Source organism: Salmo salar, chromosome 17 (genome assembly GCF_965601325.2).
Source record: "Salmo salar chromosome 17, fSalSal1, whole genome shotgun sequence".
In the NCBI taxonomy this organism is placed as follows: Eukaryota; Metazoa; Chordata; class Actinopteri; order Salmoniformes; family Salmonidae; genus Salmo; species Salmo salar.
This window is the reverse complement of record NC_138307.1, coordinates 6,425,001-6,449,622: the sequence shown is the minus strand read 5'-3', so window position 1 is coordinate 6,449,622 and position 24,622 is coordinate 6,425,001.

Sequence of the window (24,622 nt, the reverse complement as noted above, 5' to 3'; positions counted from 1 at the left end):
TTAAGCCTTAGCCCTACCCATCTCTTTTAGGGTTGATTCAAACCCTTCTGTACTAATTTGCCAGCTACTTCCAGACATGTAAGAGAGAGAGAACAGCTCACTGAACATTACTTGCCCTATTGCTGTGGTTTTGTGTTCAGAGCACACACTGGATGCTCTGGCCAATAAGTAGGGTTGTTCCGAAAGCTCTGACCTCACGACCTGTACGCTCTCGTTGGCTGGCCCTCGCTTCATACTTGTCGCCAAACCCACTGGCTCCAGGTCATCTACAAGTCTCTGCTAGGTAAAGCCCCGCCGTATCTCAGCTCACTGGTCACCATAGCAGCACCCACCCGTAGCACGCGCTCCAGCAGGTATATCTCACTGGTCACCCCCAAAGCCAATTCTTCCTTTGGCCACTTCTCCTTCCAGTTCTCTGCTGCCAATGACTGGAACGAACTGCAAAAATCTCTGAAGCTGGAGACTCTTACCTCCCTCACTAGCTTTAACCTCTTACATCTAGACGTTCCGCTAGTGGAACACCTGCTCCAATATCCAATGATAGGCGTGGCGCGAATTACAAATTCCTCAAAAATACAAAAACTTCAATTTTTCAAACATATGACTATTTCACAGCATTTTAAAGACAAGACTCTCCTTTATCTAACCACACTGTCCGATTTCAAAAAGGCTTTACAGCGAAAGCAAAACATTAGATTATGTCAGCAGAGTACCCAGCCAGAAATAATCAGACACCCATTTTTCAAGCTAGCATATAATGTCACAAAAACCCAGAAGACAGCTAAATGCTGCACTAACCTTTGATGATCTTCATCAGATGACACACCTAGAACATTATGTTATACAATACATGCATGTTTTGTTCAATCAAGTTCATATTTATATCAAAAAACAGCTTTTTACATTAGCATGTGACGTTCAGAACTAGCAAACTTCCGGGGAATTTACTAACAATTTACTAAATTACTCACGATAAACGTTCACAAAAAGCATAACAATTCTTTTAAGAATTATAGATACAGAACTCCTCTATGCACTCGATATGTCCGATTTTAAAATAGCTTTTTGGTGAAAGCACATTTTGCAATATTCTAAGTACATAGCCCAGCCATCACGGGCTAGCTATTTAGACACCCGGCAAGTTTAGCCTTCACCAAAATCAGATTTACTATTATAAAAGTTTGATGACCTTTTGTTGTCTTCGTCAGAATGCACTCCCAGGACTGCTACTTCAATAACAAATGTTGGTTTGGTCCAAAATAATCCCTCGTTATATCTGAATAGCGGCGTTTTGTTCGTGCGTCCCAGACACTATCCGAAATGGTAAATCAGGGTCGCGCGCATGGCGCAATTCGTGACAAAAAAATTCTAAATATTCCATTACCGTACTTCGAAGCATGTCAACCACTGTTTAAAATCCATTTTTATGCAATTTATCTCGTAAAAAAGCGATAATATTCCGACCGGGAATCTCCTTTTCGGCAAACAGAGGAAAAATCACAAAGACAGGGGCGGCCAGGGCACGCGCCTAAGCCCACAGTCCCTTGATCGGCCACTTGACAAAGGCGATAATGTGTTTCAGCCTGGGGCTGGGATGACGACATTCCGTTTTTCCCGGGCTCTGAGCGCCCATGGAAGACGTAGGAAGTGTCACGTTAGAGCAGAGATCCTTTGTAATTGAATGAGATGGCAAAGAAGTTCAAGAAATGGTCAGACAGGCCACTTCCTGTAAAGGAATCTCTCAGGTTTTGACCTGCCATTTGAGTTCTGTTATACTCACAGACACCATTCAAACAGCTTTAGAAACTTTGGAGTGTTTTCTATCCAAAGCCAATAATTATATGCATATTCTAGTTACTGGGCAGGAGTAGTAACCAGATTAAATCGGGTACGTTTTTTTTATCCAGCCGTGAAAATACTGCCCCCTAGCCATAACAGGTTAACCTCTATGGGCTAGGCGGGACGAATTCGTCCCACCTACGTAACAGCCACTTGAAGCCTGTGGCGCAATTTTCAAAACCGTAAAAATCCGATTACTTCAAATTCTCAAACATATGACTATTTTACAGCTATTTAAAGACAAGACTCTCGTTAATCTAACCACACTGTCCGATTTCAAAAAGGCTTTACAACGAAAGCAAAACATTAGATTATGTCAGCAGAGTACCAAGCCAGAAATAATCAGACACCCATTTTTCAAGCTAGCATATAATGTCACCAAAACCCAGAAGACAGCTAAATGCAGCACTCACCTTTGATGATCTTCATCAGATGACAACCCTAGGACATTATGTTATACAATACATGCATGTTTTGTTCAATCAAGTTCATATTTATATCAAAAACCAGCTTTTTACATTAGCATGTGACGTTCAGAACTAACATACCCCCCGCAAACTTCCGGGGAATTCGCTAACATTTTACTAAATTACTCACGATAAACGTTCACAAAAAGCATAACAATTATTTTAAGAATTATAGATACAGAACTCCTCTATGCACTCGATATGTCCGATTTTAAAATAGCTTTTTGGTGAAAGCACATTTTGCAATATTCTAAGTACATAGCCCAGGCATCACGGGCTAGCTATTTAGACACCCGGCAAGTTTAGCACTCACCATAATCATATTTACTATTATAAAAGTTTGATTACCTTTTGTTGTCTTCGTCAGAATGCACTCCCAGGACTGCTACTTCAATAACAAATGTTGGCTTGGTCCAAAATAATCCATCGTTATATCCGAATAGCGGCGTTTTGTTCGTGCGTCCCAGACACTATCCGAAATGGTAAAGAAGGGTCGTGCGCATGGCGCAATTCGTGACAAAAAAATTCTAAATATTCCATTACCGTACTTCGAAGCATGTCAACCGCTGTTTAAAATCAATTTTTATTCCATTTTTCTTGTAGAAAAGCGATAATATTCCGACCGGGAATCTCCTTTTCGGCACCAGCTGTCAGATGAGCTCTCAAAACACTACACCTGTACATAGCTCATCTGTAAATAGCCCATCCAATCTAAACAATGAATCCCAACGCATGACGTAACGTTAGTTAGCGAGCCAGCCAGCTAACGTTAGCTAGATAGCTAACAGTACACTTTAACTTGAAATGAAAATACTTTGTCAAAATTAGAGTGGAGTCTTAGTTAAGACATGTAGCTAGCTAGCTAAACAATGGACCATAATCACAACTCATGACTTTACTACCCTGCATGAATCTGCAGGTAGATAACAAACCAGGTTCTATGGCTATAACTAGTCAAGCAAATGTGTCTGAGTTACGAAGAATAAGATCATACACATAACGTTTTCCACGACCCAGCCAGATAATGTTAGCTAGCTAACAGTTCATTTGAAATGAAACCACTTTCTGTCAAAATTAGAAATGTGTAATATCTGAAAATCAACCACCAATATGCATCATGGTTGGATGCGTCTCCTGTCTGACGCCATGCATGGTTGCCTTAGTTTGACGATGTAATCCAGACCGGTGTTTTCTCCATCTCCTTATCTATCATACTTGAATTCCACAAATTTCTTAACTCAGTCCTCCAGAGAGTGGAGAGCATACACATAACATTAGTTAGCGAGCCAGCCAAGTACATTTTAACTTGACATTAGGTTTATGCAGTTTTACTATGCAATAAAAACATTTTTAAAGCTGCGTTCAACACAATTACCTAAACATACTGACCAGCTCCAATAGACAGACAGCGTGCTATATGGTAGACCAATCCAAACTCATCTCTCGGCATGTCCAGCTCATTCATTATCTCAGCCAATCATGGCTAGGGGGAAGGTTGCCCTCTTTTTCTGTGGCTAAACCAACTAGGCTGTAATTTAACAATTGTATTCATGTTTACAAATGGCATACAAGTTTGATATTAAGGCACATGAAAGTTCATGTGAAGCATTTTTAGCAACAAAACAATTTTTTACGTTCTCCTGTGAAGTTGTGACTTGCGACATATGCCTACTTTCCTGAATCGGGTCACAATTGATCAGCATTAAAAACTTTGTGGATGGGGCTTCACGAGTGGCGCTGCGGTCTAAGACACTGCATTGCTACAGATGCTGGTTGGATACCTGTGCCGGCTGCGACCGGGAAACCCATGAGGCAACGGTGGGCTTTTGGTTTCTCTCTCTCTAAAAACAGAAATAAATAATTCTAAATAAAAAAAACTGCATTTATTTACAAATTAGTAACATTGTCTCACCCCATGTTCAATAATGGCCTTTTTCTCGCTCACGAAATCATCTCCAAAATATGGTTATGTTTTAAACAAGCCATTGAAAGTTGGCTGCAATTTCAGCTTAATCCACCAGAAAAGACAACAAATAATACAACAAATATTGTGGTTAAATTCAAATATACTAATTGATTAAAAAAACTTTAGCAATTGGAACCTTTAACAAGTGGAAGTATTATTATTATTATTATTAACCTTGTTTTTCACAGGCGTAGCATGCTGTGAATTCTGCAAACAACATTTCTAGGATGGGCTATTAGCAGGACAATTGGTCATATTGGTCATGGCTCCCGAGTGGCGCAGTAGTCTAAGGCACTGCATCTCAGTGCAGGAGACACGTCTACAGTCCCTGGTTCGAATATAGTTCTTTTTAAAACAAGGGAGGAAAAGTAAGGAACTTCTCCTGATGATGATCGGGCTCGGGCTGACACGGGCTGCTTTATATTATTAACATTTCATTATTTCTCGATTTTTTCCATATTTTCTCATTGTTTCTGTGATCAAAAAATGTAATGAACATTTAAATTAAATTCTTTAATTCTTGTTTAAGTAGTATTTTATTATTTTGATAAAACCCGGGAGAGAAAACAATTGTAGCAGGCTGTGAATTCTGTAAACAACGTTTCTAGGATGGGCTATTAGCAGGACAATAGACTTTTCCCTTTTATTCAGATTACAACCAATGACTTTTGGTTATTTGAAAAGTAAATAATCTCCATCGATGAGAATGGGGGCGTGCTCGGTCCTCCATTTCCTGTAGTCCACAATCATCTCCTTTGTCTTGTTGCGGGAGAGGTAGTTACGTTGCGGGAGAGGTAGTTACGTTGCGGGAGAGGTAGTTACGTTGCGGGAGAGGTAGTTACGTTGCGGGAGAGGTAGTTACGTTGCGGGAGAGGTAGTTACGTTGCGGGAGAGGTAGTTACGTTGCGGGAGAGATAGTTACGTTGCGGGAGAGGTAGGTATCCTGGCACCACACTGCCAGGTCTCTGACCTCCCTATAGGCTGTCTCATCGTTGTGTTGTGTTGTATTGATGCCATTCAGAGGGTGAATGGCCAAGATGAAATATTTAAGAGCCTTTTAAACGGGGTATGGTAGTATGTGCTAGGCGCACCAGTTTGGGTCAAGAACTGCAACGCTGCTGGGTTTTTCATGCGCAACAGTGTCCCGTGTTTATCAAGAATGCTCCACCACCCGCAGGACATTCAGCCAACTTGACACAACTGTGGGAAGTATTGGAGTCAACATGGGCCAGAATCCTTATGAAAAGTTTTCGACACCTTGTAGAGTCCACACCCTGACGAATTGAGGCTGTTCTGAGGGCAAAAGCGCAGGAGCAACTCAATATTAGAAAGGTGTTCCTACTGTTTGGTATTGTCAGTGTATATGGGCACTCAGTTGTGCCAAAATAACTACTGTTCCTGGTTAGTCCCCTCTCCCCCTTTTCCGCTTCTAAACACAAGATGTTGAAACAATATTGCCATCATATTGTGTCTTTTAGTGAATATTTTTTTTGCAACAATTAAAGAAGCATTTCGTGTTTATAAAAAACCCATTGCACGCTTGGACTTCCATCAATAGGAACGAGGAAATTCTCCATTTGTGTGAAATGCTGTTGGAAATATGAGCCATTTGCATTAGTTTCCTATAAAGTGCTTTTCCAAGTGACTCAGACAGAGTAGTCTCACTGAGTAATGACGATTAGCACGTAAAAGCAATGCGGGGACTACAAGTGCATTGCATTCATACAATGCCAAGAAGTTCTAAGGGAGTCTGCATATCTGATGGATGCTGATTTGTTTGGGGGTCTTCACTTCTGTCTCACGCCCAATCAGATTACGCCACAGAAAGACAAAGGCTGCTACAGTATATGCCATTTTGGATTTCAAACCGTTTTACTTCAGACACTAAGAGATAAATCAAGTGCCGTCGTCTCATTTTCTTTCTAGTCTTGCAAAAGTAGATTTTGTTTGCACTTATTTCGGTGGGTAAAATTATTCTCATATGCAGTAGCTCATTTTGAAGAATACTGCAGCTTTCACATGCACAATGAAATTTACAATGAAAATCATGAAGTTTATCTGACGTGTATGAACTTCAATGATATGTAATTGACACAATAATACTAATACATTGATATAAAACTGTCTTCAGTCATTAACCTCCATATCAACACTACAGGTTAAATCATTAACCACCTAACTAAATTAGCAAATGTATCCGCATCTCTAGGTTTACTCTGCTTTGCCAAGTTTTTTTTCCCTCCGTTCCATATGTCATTTTGACATCATATAGGACTAGTACACACACACACACGCACACACAGACACACACACACACACGCACACACACAAGCACATCACAGATTGATTTGGACCGAGCCAAAAAGCAGAGTGCTACTGTTCTCACAGAACACCTTCACATCAACTGTCAACAGCCCAATCTGTGCCTAACCGCTTTCAGCTGACATTTCAACAAATGGTATAACTCAACTCACACAGTATTCACAAACGTAATCTGTATCTCTAAAATATTTTTTCATAAAAAAAATGTTATCCATATATGCTGTATGAGATCCTTAGTTTGTTGAGTATCTAAAATGTGTAGTATTACCATTACTGACTATCTTTCAGAAATACTAGTAGTGTTGGTCCTTGTGAAATGTTTCTCCATGTATAAACCCCATTTATCCTCTGAAGTAAATAAATCCTGAGAAGACTGCACACAGAGTCATGAAAAGGCACCTCTGCACCCTCTCTTGTGAGCGTCTCCACGAAAATGTATATTTGCCAGTTCAAACAAAGCTAACTCTCCAGTGATTCCAGCAACACAGGACTTCCGCAAACCTATTAGCATTGGTTCCAAGGGCACCCTCAGGAAATACATGATTCCCCAACAAAACCAGCTCGCTGTACATTTTACACACAGAAATATAGAAAGTGCTGCAAATGCACTGCGACATGGAGAGTGTCTAGAACGATGTCTCCTGTTGTGGTATGGCAGGGGGAAATACAGTAGCATCATAGATTGTGACATCTAGAAATCAAACAAGTAAGGTCTGTTTTTTTATATGAGGAAAAATCTATAGCTACATGTTCTGTATTGGCTTCTGGGTAAAAGTATCCGTTTACATTTACAGAGACACTATTCACGTACTGTTGAGTTGATTGTCAAAGCTGAGGTGACTTTGCAGTCATCTAAACTGTTTTCTAAGGTTTTGATCGCAAGCTTTGTAGCACAGTACTTATTCAACAGTGGTTCTGGCGACTGATCAGAAACGTGATCCAGGAAAGTAGTTTGGAAAAGTAAGTAAATTACCGCTTAGGCCAAGTTCCACAGGATGTTAAACTACAAAGAAATACACTAGTGAAAGAGTATAAAACAGAGAAATTATTCCGTAAAGATCATTAGCTCCAAAAGTTATTAAGATTATGGTCAGAATATTTTTCAGGAGGAACATTTAGTAGCTCCAATTCATGATAATTAATGCTCTTTCCCAGAGGTATTTACATTTTGATGGTCTGAAGTAATTTATTCACAGGACTAAAATGAGGGAAAATTCCTATTTTAGGAACTGTGGTCAGGGGAGAGTAAGTAGTTTTACCTGGGCAGCAACATCGTCTCAGTGACTTCGCTCCGCTGGTATGGTGTCCATATTAGGACTGTCACACAAGTACGGGGTTCATATTAGGATGGGAAATTAGTTGAGGATCTTCCACCTTTTGGTACTTTACTCTATTTACCAACAGTAGAAGCTGATTCGATATCTCACCATCTAAATTCAATATTCACATTTCTAAAGAAGTGTACTAAATATTTTTCTGTCTGTTTATGTTGTTTATTATAAATGGATATTTGATGTCTGATAAATGTAGAGCCTGGTTCAAAGTTCAAGTGGGTTTTAAAATATTGATTTTTGGATGTTTATATAAAATATAAATCTAGTATCCTCGGGCAGAAACTAGTTACTTGCTTTAAATGGTAACATGTCATGTCAAGCTAAGTATTGACAAGCGAAAACCCAGCTCATCTGTTAGTAATTGCCATCAATGTCATTGCATCATTCATCAGTTAATCTGGTAAACACTCAGGTGCAATAAACATAATCAATACATTTAGTTTTGTGTTAAAATATGAACATGCATAATACAGGTGACGTGATATTATAGTCATGTATTCTGACTGTAAATAGCCTTCATGTACTGTAGCCAAATAGCCTTGATTTACACACACTTTTCTGAGTCAGATTTGCTCTTTTGTACTCCTGCATGTTTATTCTAAGTTTGTTGCGACCTCTGCACAGGTTAGACCATGTCAGCCCTGCAGCGCTAACCGTGAATGAATCACCACTACACATGACACACTGGCAAGGCACTGGTATGAGTCAATACTGGTTACTTGTAGCCTTGAATGTAAATGTTGCTGATGATAGGGGTTCTCTCGCCTTGCGACCGTTTCACTAACTAAGGCATGCCAACCCTTAGGCGGGAATGCCATATAGTAAGAACCCAGTCATGTTTTTTTCTATTGCTTTCACTGTCAAGGTGAGTTGATCCTGGCAGGCATAATAAAACATATTTTATTATAATACTTTATATATTTTCAATTACAGCTGACACGTCTGCAAATCAAGTGGGCACATGGGTTTTTCTACCACTCGCTTTTGTGCAAGTAAGCACAAACGTGGGCTAACGTGGATGTCCATAGTGCTGCTGACAGTGACATGACACATTAGTAAATAACTACGCTAGATAACAGTCAGAATATACCATCAAATCTGCTTCATAATAGTTTATGGCCACCGTCGAATGACATTTATGTATAGCTTTTAGAGGCGAGCCAATGAAACGCCGGCTTTAAAATGAAGTCGGCCATGATTCATGTCATCTAGCTGTCAGTCTTACATTAATATTATGGCCATATCCATCATGTTGCACATCTATAATCAACTCCAGCTGTAAAATTGGATTTGGCATGACATCACAGAGGATATTTCCTTGATGGCAGGCTGCTCCCCGCAAATGAGAGGTACACCAGGTGAAAACAAATACAACACAAAACAACGGGTATAACAGGACCGAAATGACAATGGTAAAGGGGAGGAAATGTGTGTTACATGCTTACTGGTTAGCTATGAAGTAGGACAGAGAGTTGTATTCATCTAGAATACAATATGTCGAGGTGTAGGTTTCTGTGATTTTAGCTACTCTTCTATCAAAGAGCTCTCACTGTGTTGAACTCACTCCAGCACACAAAATACACGATCAACCTGACCTTTTTCCTAAAGTCAGGAAGAGAGAAGATTGTACCATAACGTTTACATTACTGTACTTTCCTAAGCAGTCATCTGGGCCCATACGATAACTACTACGGTTGTATTTCAAAATGCGAATTATTGATAAATTCATCCTCAGTGTTTTCTTATCAGTCAAGGAGGGGGTGTCTGTTTATTCTGAATATTTCTTTGATTTCCTCCTCACCAAATTCCTTTGAAAGTCGCAGAACTTGTTTCGTATGCAAAGGTACCTAGCCGACAGTAATTTATTTTATTTGTATGCCTCTTTCTCTTCTAATGTAACAAATAAGAAATGGCAATCTCTGCTCCAGGAAATGCGTCAGGCACTGGAGCAGCACTGTCAGTCACATTAAAGTATAAGCTGCTCCTTTAAAAATAATGTTGATTCTACATACTCCAATATTGACTAACTGTCTCTGTTTGATGTATGCATTACTAGCCCCATGCAAACTCAATGTTTGGGCTTAGGTTGTTAGTTCTGCCACTGTAACCGATGCAGAGTAACTACTGATGCCCCCAGATATAACAATTGACTGTCCCCAGAGAGAATTTGCTTGTGACTGAAATTACTGCCCAGCTAGCATATTTAATTCCTTGGAAGTGGTGGGAACGTTTGCTTTTGGTTTCACATTGGTTGCGGGAATGAAGACAGAAGTTTCCTGACCGGTTAAACTAAATATTTTTTTACATTTAGCCTGTTCTGCGAACATTTATTTTTGGGTTGCAGGGAGGTTCTGAGAACTTTTTACTCTGGTTCCTTGACAGTTTTCCTGGGAGGTTTTATTAACGCTATTATAATGGAAATTGTAGGTTATTTTGAGGTTTAATAACTTCCTTAAAACTTTCACTGAATGTTTCAATAAGACTTTTAATAACAATGCTAGTTTATTTTGGGTTAACTTTTTGGAACTCCAAGCACATATGGGACATATGGTAATTAATTTCCTTAGACATTAATCATGCAAACACATTTATTTTTTATTGTGACACAGCATCAGTGAAATTCAAATCCATGATTTTCTGTTCTCTATCCATTGAATTATCCATTGAATTCCAGGATTATCCATTGAATTCCAGGATGGAGCTAGCATACCATGTTTTCTTTATTCATACAAAGCTGTTGTATTCTATTCAAACAGACCCCATTTCAAAGGAAACAAGCACTCTTTAAGATCAGGTGTGGCCAATTAGTAGGCGCACCTGAACAGACTTAACAAGATAGAGGATAGAATGAGTTTTGTTGATGCTGAGAATAGAATGTATATGTTTTTAAATAACATTCTTAGAATGTTCTCTGAACTAAGGTTTTCTTGGGGTTTTTATGGAATGCTTTCTTCATCTTCTGAGGATAGAGCTTATTGTGTACAATTAAATTGTGTTGAACATTTCCAGAATATTGCCAAGAATTGACATAACAGAAAACCATACATTCTCTCAACATTCTGAGAACATCGCTTAAGTTAGACCATTTTTGAGAACAGTCTCAGAATGTAGTAAAAATATGATGTTAAATAGACATTTTGTGGAATGTTCTGTGGAAGTACTGAAATTCCCACAGAAAAACATTGTTTCTTAATTTTCTCTAAATTATTTGAGAACATTTGCAATGTCAAACCAGTTGGAGAACATTCCTAGAACATTACCAAAATTAAATAAAATGTAACCATGTTACAATTTTAAGGAAACGGTCTGTTAAAGTAAAGAAAATGATTTTATTTTGGTACAGTTCCTTTTTTTTGTACTGAGAATGTTTCAAAGCCTATCCTGCACCAAGACTGTATGAAAAATAACCATGGGACAACCAATCTCTCACCAAGCTCTAAGAAACATATGGTTCTCAGAACGTTATGTGCAAGCTAGGTGAAATCTGGCAAAACCCAATAATGCAGTGACATACACTGAGTGTACAAATCATTAAGAACACCTTTCTAATATTGAGTTGAACAGAACAGCCTCAATTCGTCAGGGCATGGACTCTCCAAGATATCGTAAGCATTCCACAGGAATGCTGGTCCACGTTGACTCCAATGCTTCCCACAGTTGTGTCAAGTTGGCTGGATTTTCTTTTGGTGGTGGACAATTATTGATACATATGAGAAACTGTGAAAAACCCAGCAGAGTTGCAGTTATTCACACAAATCGGTGCACCTGGCACCTACTATCATATGCAGTTCAAAGACACTTAAATCTTTTGTCTTTCCCACTTACATGTACACAATCCATGTCTCAATTGTCTCAAGGCTTAAAAATCCTTCTTTAACCTGTCTCCTCCCCTTTATCTCCACTGATTGAAGTGGACTTAAAAAGTGACATCAATAAGGGATTATAGCTTTCACCTGGATTCACCTGGTAAGTCTATGTCATGGAGAGAGCAGGTGTTCATAATGTTTTGTACACTCAGTGTATGGGTTTTGAATTCAGGTTTGTGGGAAAGTGCGATGAGGAACAAATTATTTATCAATAAATGTTATCGTTAGGAGATAAACAATTTGACTTGGTATTTGTAATAATATTTTTTAAAAGGCATGCGTCAGACATGCCAAATTTCAAGTATCATGGCCGTTGAACTAGTCCTCAGGTGTAGAATATATCAAATCAAATGTATTTATAAAGCCCTTCTTACATCAGCTGATATCTCAAAGTGCTGTACAGAAACCCAGGCTAAAACCCCAAACAGCAAGCAATGCAGGTGTAGATTTACCGTTTGTTTATAGAAACACTTCAGAAGTTACAAAAGGTCAGACGAGGAACAAATGTTGGGCCGGCCTGCTTTCAGTTTCATCATAGATGATATTGTCTGATGCAGTTCACTAGGGCAGGGTTGTGGCTGTGGGGCTTGTAGCCAGGATGGAGCAGCTGACCAAAATCAAAGAAAAAAAACTGAACACAAGTTACATTGTGGGGTTAGTGTTGACCTTGTCACAGATTAGGTTTTACCATCATTCAAAACTTGCTCATCTCTGCTGGACCCAAATGACTTTTGTGCTTGAGTGAATTTAAACCAATGACCAATACTAATGTATGACATTGATATCCTCTCAGTTTTTTGAGAAAGAAAATTGTTAATCAATGACAAATGGAATTGGAAATGTATATATATTGGTTATACTGGATTCCTTTCTATTTTCTTTTACAGGACCTACCCCCCTCGTTTTGGCAACGAGCGGTTACTCTTCTGGAGTCCGTCCACACTTAATGAACCCTTATCTTTCTCACTTTAATCGTTCACCAGATGTTTTTCCTTCCCTGTTTTCACAGTTGACATTTTTCTGTTTGACATGAGACAGATTCAGGTTCAGAAGTCTGTTTATATAAAGAGAGTTGAGGTTGTTGGCTTTGAAACGACGTGTCCCTCAACATGTGCGATCAGCACTTTCCCAGGGTTATTTCCACATTGTTCGCCAGAGACAAGCAGAGGGACACACACACACACACACACACACACACACACACACACACACACACACAGCGACTGACTGACTGACGGACTGGCCTTTCTTTGAGGCAGACACTTTTATTACAAAATATTCACTTTGATTCCTGTCCCATTTGGTGTCCATTCCAAACGGATTAAACAACAACCCATTAAAAGAGTATGAATTATATGTTTGTGCAATACATTCCATTGTGGTTTCAATGTACACTGTTTGTGTTGCACAATTAGCGACCTTGGGCTAAAAAGGACTTTGACCTGAAAAGAAAACTCTGCTTGCATGCAGTACCTTACCTCAAAATCTTTCCCCAAGTGTGGCATGTGCTTGTGTGTGTATGTTAGTGCCTGCATGCGTGAGTGTGTGTGTGTCCCACACATTCCATATTTACTGACTTGAGTAGCTAAAGCACTGAACACTGTAGCCCACATGAACCCAAGTTCTCATCCAAGCAGCTGTACCTACATATGTCCTTATTTTCCTCTGACCTCCTCTGATATGCAGTAAGCGTATGGAGTGATTTCACAACATAAATAAACCAGGCCAAAGACAGTATGATGTAAGAACCCACAGCCCTTCAATGTTGTCCCTTTGAAGTATGTGTTGTTATTGAACAAGCAACAACAGAGCTGATGTGATCTGTATCTTCAGTTTTAACCTCTAGTCTCGTTGCAGAGACGTTTTGGAGTAGGAAAATATACTTGTTTATTAAACTGGTGAAAGATGAGAATTCATCTAATTACATTGAAGTAGGTCAGAAATTAGCTACTGAGTATATAAGTAATCAAACTGAATATTTAATTACGAATACTTCCCCCCTATTTTCTTCAAAAAGAGTCTGCATCTCTCTTTCTGCCTCTGCCTCTGTCTCTATCCCTCCCTCTCCCCCTCCCTCTTTCTTCTCAACCTGCAGTCCTTTCAGAGACTTCCTGTAATTTACTTAATCAACATCACCTGAACATTGTTGGATTGTTATCAAATGGCTTTTGGGGTAATAAAAAAGGAAGAAGGAAGAATTATTTTCTATAAATAGACCAGAGGCCTCATGGTGCCCAGATGACAGGAAGCAACTGAGGCCTATCATGTGGAATGCCTTTTTCTCCCAGAAAGGAAATTAATTTCTTGTGATTTTAGAAAACGTTCACAAGTGTTTTGTTTAAAGGCTGTAGTGTGGGTTCTCTTTCTTCATTGATGTTGTGATGAGAGATGCATTTCTCCGAAGATATCCCTCCTATTGTAACCCAAATACTGCTCTTTCTCAAAGCATTGGCCAAGAAATCACAGTTTTGAAATCCCTCCGTCCACGGTGGACCGACCAGGCTTTAGTGTTGTGCTTCCTCCCTGCATTCAAACGTCTTCATTAAATTTTGGAATGTATTGTGTTATCATTTGATGTTGGAAGCTTGGAAAGCCATAAAGCACTTCTGTCACTTCTGTCTGCTTTGAACATGTCCCTGTATGTGACATGCTTGGAGTACACCCAGTATGGTGGCTGATGGGATATCGTTTTATCATCTCAACTCTCCGGAGATAATCTACTAACAAAGACCATATTGGAAAACTTTGCATATGATCACGAATTAAAGGTTTTCGTCAGACATTTAACCAACAGTGCCATAGGCCTTTTATAAATATGTAGGCCACAATGCCTGTTGTGAAACCCAAAGCAGTTATACAGGGTCAAAATAGGACATTACTGTTTATCTTTTTTAATTGTTAAGGGATATAAATGTATACACATTTCTTTGGCATGGAACCTAGAGCTCTGTGTTGACAAGTAATGGACGTCTTCAATGGATAGTGGTCTCTCCAACAAACACCGAGATCCCTCAATTACATTCCAGTCTCTGACTTTAAAATGCTGTCCACATTAACTTAATCTGTCTTCCTTAGACGGAAATTTCGAATGTAAATCATTGCTCCATAAAATGTAATTGTTCTGAGATGTTGTGTGAACTTCCCTTCGCGTTTGGAGGGAATGCGTGTGTGTGTGTGTGTTTAGTTTTGTGAAATTACACAGACTGAGTTGATTTCCATGATAATAAAATGCTTCCAATCGAAAAGGGACCATGTGGTCAATGAAAGGATGGCCAATTCCGCCAACTCTTATTGGTTTAGTCGGGTTTGGCTACAATGTCCCATGTTCTTGGAACTAAAATCCAATGGGCACGTGAACACTATAATCTTCAACTTCCGTCACATAGAAATAGATCCAGATGGAATTCAAGTCCAACCACCAAACTTTTGATTCCAAAACAGTTAATGATCCAGATCAAAGCGACTTTACAAAAAATATTTTCACATCACATACATCTCTTTCACTCTCCTCTGAATATACAAAAGAAAATGCACATCAGATGAAGCAGCAATGTAATGTATGTACAGTACCAGTCAAAAGTTTGGACACACCTACTCATTCAAGGGATTTTCTTTATTGTTACTATTTTCTACATTATAGAATAATAGTGAAGACATCAAAACTATGAAATAACATATGGAATCATGTAGTAACCAAAAAAGTGTTAAACAAATTCAATTATATTTTATATTTGAGATTCTTCAAAGTAGCCACCCTTTGCCTTGATGACAGCTTTGCACACTCTTGGCATTCTCTCAACCAGCTTCATGAGGAAGGCTTTTCAAACAGTCTTGAAGGAGTTCTCACATATGCTGAGCACTTGTTGGCTGCTTTTCCTTCACTCTGCAGTCCAACTCATCCCAAACCATCTCAATTGGGTTGAGGTCAGGTGATTGTGGAGGCCAGGTCATCTGATGCAGCACTCCATCACTCTCCTTCTTGGTCAAATAGCCCTTACACTGCCTGGAGGTGTGTTTTGGGTCATTATCCTGTTGAAAAACAAATGGTAGTCCTACTAAGCGCAAACCAGATGGGATGGCGTACCGCTGCAGAATGCTGTGGTAGCCATGCTGGTTAAGTTTGCCTTGAATTCTAAATATATCACAGACAGTGTCACCAGCAAAGCGCCCCCACACCATAACACCTCCTCCTCCATACTTAACGGTGGGAACCACACATGCGGAGATCATCCATTCACCTACTCTGCGTCTCACAAAGACACGGTGGTTGGAACCAAAAATCAGAAATTTGGAATCATCAGACCAAAGGACAGATTTCCACCGGTCTAATGTCCATTGCTTGTGTTTCTTGGCCCAAGCAAGTCTCTTCTTCTTATTGGTGTCCTTTAGTAGTGGTTTCTTTGCAGCAATTCGACTATGAAGACCTGATTCGCACAGTTGATGTTCATGTTACTTGAACTCTGTGAAGCAATCTGAGGTGCAGTTAACTCTAATGAACGTATCCTCTGCAGCAGAGGTAACTCTGGGTCTTTCTTTCCTGTGGCGGTCCTCATGAGAGCCAGTTTCTTCATAGCACTTGATAGTTTTTGTGACTGCAACTGAAGAAACATTCAAACATTAACTGACCTTCATGTCTTAAAGTAATGATGGACTGTTGTTTCTCTTTAAATTATACTTTTATTTAACTAGGCAAGTCAGTTAAGAACAAATTCTTATTTACAATGACGGCCTACCCCAGCCAAACCCGGACAACGCTGGGCCAATTGTGCGCCACCCTATGGGACTCCCAATCACGGCCGGATATGATACAGCCTGGATTTGAACCAGGGACTGTAGTGACACCTCTTGTACTGAGAATCAGTGCCTTAGACCGCTGCGCCACTCGGATACCCATTCCAGTGACTACCTCATGAAGCTGGTTGAGAGAATGTCAAGGTTTTGCAAAGCTGTCATCAAGGCAAAGGGTAGCTACTTTGAAGAATCTGAAATGTAAAATATATTTAGATTTGTTTAACACTTCTTTCGTTACTACATGATTCCATATGTGTTGTTTAATAGTTTTGATGTCTTCACTATTATTCTACAATGTAGAAAATAGTAAAAATAAATATAAACCCTTGAATGAGTAGGTGTGTCCAAACTTAAGTAAGATTCTCTGCATGTGATGTGGACCGAAAACACTTTTGACACATCTCCTGAAACCGACTTCTAATTCATCCCTGGGGCAGTAGTTATGACTTGAGTGACATAGAGGTCTGACAACATGACTTTCCCCTCTTCAGGCCAAGTCTCCAATTCTAGACTCCAGTCTACAAAACCAGGGTGTCTTATGATTTGGTTATTCTTTTTTTTTTCATTTGGGACATCGGTTCGAATTAGGGTCGCGGCTATCTGTCATTCCTGACTCTCAGGGGCTCATCGATGACAGGCCAAGCCACGGATACAACACCAGGTGTTTTATCCTCATTGAGGTGGCTATGATATGACACCTACCTGTTTTTTAGACTCAACCTGTCAAGGGAGCCAGATTTAATGAATGTAATGATCAAAGAAGGAAAAGCAAGTTTTGCCCTGAGGTACGGATCCCAGTGAGCCTTGCATGCTGCTAATTATTTAGCATTAAGGTAGACAGGCTTATGCATAGATGACTACTTCAAAGATTTGATTGGGGTTTAGTTTGTTACAACAGCACAGAGCCTGGAGGTCGCTGTGGTGACATCAAAACATCAGGGTGGATAAATCTGCTCGTGTAAACTGTCTCTAGGCAGCCACAGGTAAGCAGAAGCCTTTATCCACTCTGACAGGTGATGTGAAGAACAAACATGTAGGCTACAGCATAGAAGATCTGGGCTGGCTGATGGAACATTTGTGGCAACTTTTAATGTCAAAGTGTAACTTTTATTTTGTAAGATGTTGGTAATCTTGTCAATGTAGCTGATAGTACAGTATGTGTGTGGTAAGATGGCTGTGGAGAGGTTGAAGAATATACAGATTTGTTTAGTCTGGTTTGTAACCATATACAGTATTTCTCCTGGCTTGTGCTATAAGAGGGCTGTGTGTTATTCACAACTCATACAGCTCAGTCATAACATGTCATACGAGAGAATAAAATACCGAACATGCACCAGCAACACATCACGTGAGCTAAACTTGCAGTCATTTTACATTTTATTTTATTTTTCTGCTGCTTGCAATCCTACTGAATCAAAACTGGAACCTTCTTCAGGGAACAAATATCTAGTTTCCATAATTCTCTATGCTGGCTGACAGTCATTGGCACATTTGGTACAGTAGGGACATTTCCTCATGAAGAACATCAGCATGTATATAATAATTTGTCAACAGAGCAACAATGTAAGTAAATCATTCTGAACTTGCCCAGATTTACACTACAGCCTGCCAACAGCTAATTACGGTACGTCCCTTCTGTTTTACGATAGCTGGGTTTTTTTTCACGAGTTGTGGCCAAGGGGTTGTCACCAGGGTCCGGAGGAGACTCTAGGTTTCCAGCAAGGCATTCTCCTGGCCATCTGAAGAGTGAATACCATGACAACAGACTTCTGGGGGGGGGGGGGGAAAGAAATACATGTTCAAATAAAAATGCATTCTTGAAAAAAAGGGGTTGAAGTTAAGTTTGAGTTTTATTGACATGCTTTAAAAAAAAAAAACGGGGAAGTTTTTGTGGTGTAGGTGAATGTAATAAAGGTAGCCTGATGAATGTCTTACATGGACAATGTTGCAGCAGAGGACATATTTGGGACAAAGAGACGAAAAAGACAGACGGGTAGAGGATAGTAGGAAGGAACCAGAGTGGATATTGTACTTCCAAAAAGGACACTCATATTGAGGCCTTCACATTCCATAATGAACAAAATGCCCTGAGAAATGCCAAAACTTTGACCAACAGTACTTCAAATTCAAGTGCAGCAAGCCAGAAATGCAATAATTCTCCACAGTACAGAAGTAGAGACTGTAAAGTCCCCATGATGTTCCTTGAACATGTATAGTGTGCTTATATGTTTGTACCAACCACCCATCATGGTTGATCAGAGCTACTTAACTGGTATCATATAAACAACAATTGTGCCAATTCAATTGCTCACAGCCTTGCATATCTCCATTATTGTTAAGCAGGTCACCATTTTTCAAAGCTGTAATCAAGGTTGCTATAATGGCACATTAAAGAGAGAAAAATGTGATCAGATTGCCATAACCATCTGATAAAACGAGCTCTATCGTTTTATATTAAACAATTACGTATGTTTGGTTTAAAGGGAGCTCCTTCACTGTGAGTACTTAGGTGTCTTTTATTCTGTCAAATGTGCCTGAGGAGAGGAGTATGTGTTACCGTGTGGAGATCTCTGCTCGAATGATTTGTAAGCCCCTCGGTACCTCCGAGGCATCCAATCATCTGCCTTGCTTTCTGTTGAGCTTGGAAATTACTACCCTGTCTGTCTGTCTGTCTGTCTGTCTGTCTGTCTGTCTGTCTGTCTGTCTGTCTGTCTGTCTGTCTGTCTGTCTGTCTGTCTGTCTGTCTGTCTGTCTGTCTGTCTGTCTGTCTGTCTGTCTGTTACTGTGTGTTTGCTTTTGAAGGGTTAGCCACCAGTAATCTGGAATATGACCAAATGAAACGGGTAACTACTGAGCCTTGAACTGAATGCCATAACGTGTGTTATAGTAAGGTTGAGGTTTAGAGGTTTAGAGGTTTATTGAGGTTTACAATCGTTCTACAGGACCTAGAAAAAATCAGAACAACAGAATGGGTGGACAGAGGTAGTTTTTGGGACAGTGCTGTTATGTTTCTTTTTCAACCTGAATGTGTTTTGTTCGTTGACACCGACCCGAACCCTTACTCTCAATAAAATGTCTGTTCTATCCAGTATAACTTCATGTACAGTACAACGAGGCAGTATTGTGCTGTTCGGAGTATAAGTGAAAAGTTTATGAAGGTGCTCATTATCATGTTGTGGTAGAGAGGTGGGGACATTTGCCTGCTTCAGATGTTTCAGAGGCCCAGTACTAACCCCTCAGCCTCCATAGCTACGGTATTGTTCTATAAATAAAACAGCAGTGGTATCTCCATCCCTGAATTAGTTATTTACTGCTTGCTTATGACAGTCAGATAGCATCTATACTTAACTATGCCTCTGGTTGTGCCTGTGGGGCTGAAATGAATAGACAGACAGAAAGAAATTGGCCTTGGACTGACATGACAGACACACAGGGCTTTCTTTGAGTCATGTGAACGGACGGGGGGATTTTCGAAAGCTACTCCCCTTCCAAATCCCCCATCTCAATGACTAGACGTTGAGAAAACAAAACGTCTACTGTCTAACTCTATACAACGTTGGTGTGTGCGGAGTTACCTCGAGGGGCTGCCAAAAAACAAACTACTTCTGTTTCAGACCTGAGTATTGCCGTGGTGCGGCGGCCATTGTTGTCATTGTTCCTGGGAGGCAACTCTCCTTAGTGTGTTTGTCACCACAAAGACAGGCCCGGTAACCTGTCCGCCTGCAGCTGGTGCCCACCTGCAGAGCAAGTCAAATTAGGGAAGGAGCCCCACTGTTCTGGCTCTAGTGTCTGTGGGTTTTGTGTTGTGTGCGATATTAGCTTTGGTCCCACTCAGTGTGGAGGTTGGCGATGGGATGGTCAGTTTTTTAAGCCCTTTGTTTTGGTCCCTCACATCAACATTTCTTAACCCAAGCTGTAACCGTGCCAGTTAGCCACAGCTTTTTCTACAGTTCGGTATGCTGCCCCCCCCCCCCCCCCACCCCCCTCCTCCCCCCACCCCCCAGAATAGCATACTCCATTCTACCAACGGTTTCAGATTCCGTATGGTGCTATTAATACGTCTGTTGCTTTGATTTGTCATAAAACAGTTTTCTAAATGATAGGCCAACTGCCAAACACATAGAAAACAAATATGGTGTTCTTTAAACGTGCATTTGTAGTATTTTATATTTCTACTGTGCATTTTTCTTATGTTATTGTAAAGATATAGTGAGAGACTATTCAACATTTATTGATATTGAAGAGGAAGAAAATGTTATGTTTATAACACAAGCTGCTTTGAGTCAAATGTTACATGAATGTATCGCTATTCGCTGTTTATTAAATCCTGCTACATTCTCTGTTGGTCTTATATCACACAACTGCGAACAGATAAAACATTCATGTTACTAAGTGGAACTTTGACAAAAGAAAAATAAAACTCACTAAATCTTGTAAAAACAACTCTTAATAGAATTTCTATGAGAAATAACACACATATCTTGAGCCATGAGAATCTAATCTCAAAGTCCTTCACAAAACAAAACTGGATCTCTGTCCATTTTTTCAAAATTATCTAATTTGGCCTTTTATGAGGGATTGGAAGCTCTGGGAAGCCTTAGGGTTCTTTTCATGTTAACAAGAGATACTCTTGTTAGCTAGCTACTGCAACTCCTCAACAAGGAGATGGAAAACAGATATTAATCATGATTTGGACACACCAAATATTCACTTCTGGGGTCACGGCTAAGTGATTCAGTTGGCTGAGACACGGTGGTTCATTGTTATCATGGCTTCCAGTCCCAAGAATTCTGCATGTCTTGTGACTTTCAGGGGTCAGGGGGAAAAATGACATCACCAACTTTTTGTTCACGCATTAGGGGGGATTCTGGGATTGTGACAGTGACACCTTGTGTTCTTATTATCCTCCCTGTCTCTCTTCCTCTTTTAAGAGCATGGATTGTGTTCTCCACTTCTTCTGTTCTTTCAAAGAATACCCTTTTTTTCTCCCTCTCTCGTCCGCAGCTGCGGCCATATGAAGTGGAGAAAATGACCCTCCTTGTAATGATGAATGATACTTGACCTCCAGACCTGTTCCTCAGAGCCTCAGCGAACACAGAACATTAGCATGAGCCATGGCTCACGAGATCCCTGGGATATGCTGTTTAGTTTAGTGTAATAAAAACACACATGCAAGAGGCTTGGACCTTTTCCTCACTGCTAAGGTGTCCCCAAATTAAGATTAAATATGTGTCCATATAGATTATATATTGGAAACGTTCCTCAATATAAGGTCGCCCCACCAAATTTCGAGTGGTGGATCATGGGCGGCTTTACTGTGACATACATTCCACAGCAGTAGGGTTTCCCAAGTAGAGGCTTTTGTTATATGATTAATTACTGGAAGCAACAGTTATGGCGGGATTAACAATTAGTTGGACCTGTCAAGTAGTCAGTCTAAGATGGCAAACTAATTGAACGGCTGGTTGCCCATTGTGTCCCAGAGCAAGGCCATGGAAGTGAGACGGATCCCCCCCCTTTCATCTCTTTTACATGGCTAATACCATGCTGGAGAAAGGCCTGTCATCAGCCAGGGTAATTTTCTATAAATATTCATATCCTTGGTTTCCAACTATGAACTTTGAAACGAAGAAAGTTACCTTCATGGTACTGTATATTTGATTAGAGCGAGAGTATGTTTCTGTTCTTCATTAGAGAAAGAGAGAAAAATGTTGTTCCTCACATCAGCAAGTTGCCTCTGGTTTGTATTGCTACTATCTTAACCTGCAGATGTGAACAATTAGATTGAACATTTCTCATGTTATAGAAACTGTTGAAAAAAAATCAGGGAATTTCTAAGGGCTCTATTTTATCATAAACAATGATACATCTATTAACAGGCGCTATAGGTTCAGGGGCGTGTCAGAAATATCAGAGATATTTTCAGTATCACAATTATCTGAGAACTTGCTGGTGTTAGCACGAAAGAGCTGGGTTTTGACCAATGAACAAGTTGTGGGCGTGTTGAGGCTTGGCCACTCCCTGGCCAATCAGAACGTGCTTCATGGCGAACTATGTGGTTGCTTCAGGTTGTTTATTTGCGGTCTTTTATGTATTGCCTTGGAATCAACTCCAATCCCAATGTTATAGTTTGTTAAATGGCTTACAGAAACTAAATAACAAAATGTCGACCCATTTTTGCTAAATACGTTAACTTGAACTCATTTGCAGTCCACATTGTTCTAAGTCATTGCATGGCTTCAACAGCATTCACAATGATATAGGGGATAGGCCTACCGTAAACGGTGTTATGGCTGAGCATGGATATGCCAAACATTGTCAATAAGCAAGATTCAATTCATTATTGATAAGACCAATTTTTTTTTAACTTGTTTTAAATATGTCACACTTACAGGCACCATCATTTCTTCCCGTGGGCATGTAATATTAAAACAACGCAGACCATGGAGGGTTTTACGCACATCCAAATATTTCACAGTAGCTGGACAAAGATCCAATATGAATGGAAAGGGAGAATGTGGCCTCACCACTAAACTGCTCCCAAACAGGCCTATGTTTTATGAACACAATTGGAACCATCTTACAGGTTAGATCACATTCACACATCTCCAGACTTTTCACTGCAAGCGCGCCACGGACGTTGTCTCCATGAAACCAGGACGGGGAATCATTCTAATACGTTTGGTTGTAATAACATTTTATGAAAAACAAGCAATCAGTTTAAAAAAAAAACAACAGCAACAACAGCCATAAATACATGTAAAATGTAATGATATCATAAAACCTACACACATTGCTGCTGAACCCGCCTTCGATATAGTAAGCCTAAGGGAGGAGTTGGGTTTTGAACACAAGCCATTTTTACAGGTTACAGATAACTTCTAAACTTTGTTAAACTTCTCACGATGGGCATGGACACGTAGCCTACGTCATGGAGGGGGTTTTACGCACATCCAACACAAGACCTGCGTGGCTAAAATGTGGCCCTGCCTGCAATGCATAGATTAAAAGGGAATGTCAGCTCACTGCTTTACAGCGGACTTGATATTTTAATAAAGCTTTGGTGATTAAGACTTATTTCCAAGCGGTCTCAGCAGCCAAACCCTTTATTGACAGTCTTGACTACTTCGCGATTGCATTGGGCAGACACAACAACAACAAAAAATAATTGAGAGGAGGGAAGAGTTTTAGTCAAATGAAATGAAATGGGAAAAAAACGGTCGTTTTTTTATGTTTCTAAATACAAAGTATACAGGCACCAAAAGCGCATTAGGCTACTATTGTTCCATGTTCATATGGGCAGTGTGTGTCACGGCTGGATAGGCTGCGTTTCCGCTGTCGAAATTCATGCCATAACCAACTGTAATACCACTAAAACCAGCTTCTGGTTGGTCTTAAATATCCCAATCAGCACTGCCTGAAATTAGCACTTTGGATCATATTTACACCTCAAATATTTTCACCTGCCCATCTGAGTGCAAGCGAGCTGGTATAAGACAGGTAAATTGCTGAACCTGGCATTAGGGCTGGAAAATGCCAGATTGGCAGATTTTATATGACGAAAATACAAACTAACGTGCGCTTGACACTAGCGCCGCCTTAACAGCAGCAGAAAATAGAGCCCATAAAGTTAAAAAAAAACTTGAAGCATTCATAAAGTTGGCCCTCAAAACTGCGGTCTTGCTAAATGCAGAAAAATATGACTTTGCTCAGTGTGCCAAGTTAACCAGTTGAATAGAAACCTGTGCGGCCACACAACACAACTGAAGTGGCTTCCCATCAATGAACCCGCCAGCCAGGGTGAAGCATGGGAATTAACCCAGCTGTACTGACTGCATTGCTAGTCCATGGCTTCCCATGAAAGGTTTCAAGAAAGAAAAAGTCAATTGTTCACTTTCGAAAGGGACAGGACAAGCAGGGAGAGGCACAGGAGGAGCAGCACCCATGGTGTGGGACATATCAAAATATTTGACAGGACTTCAGTATTATGAAAATCCATCTTTTCTTTCTGTGGGGACAGTTATGGGGGCCATCAAG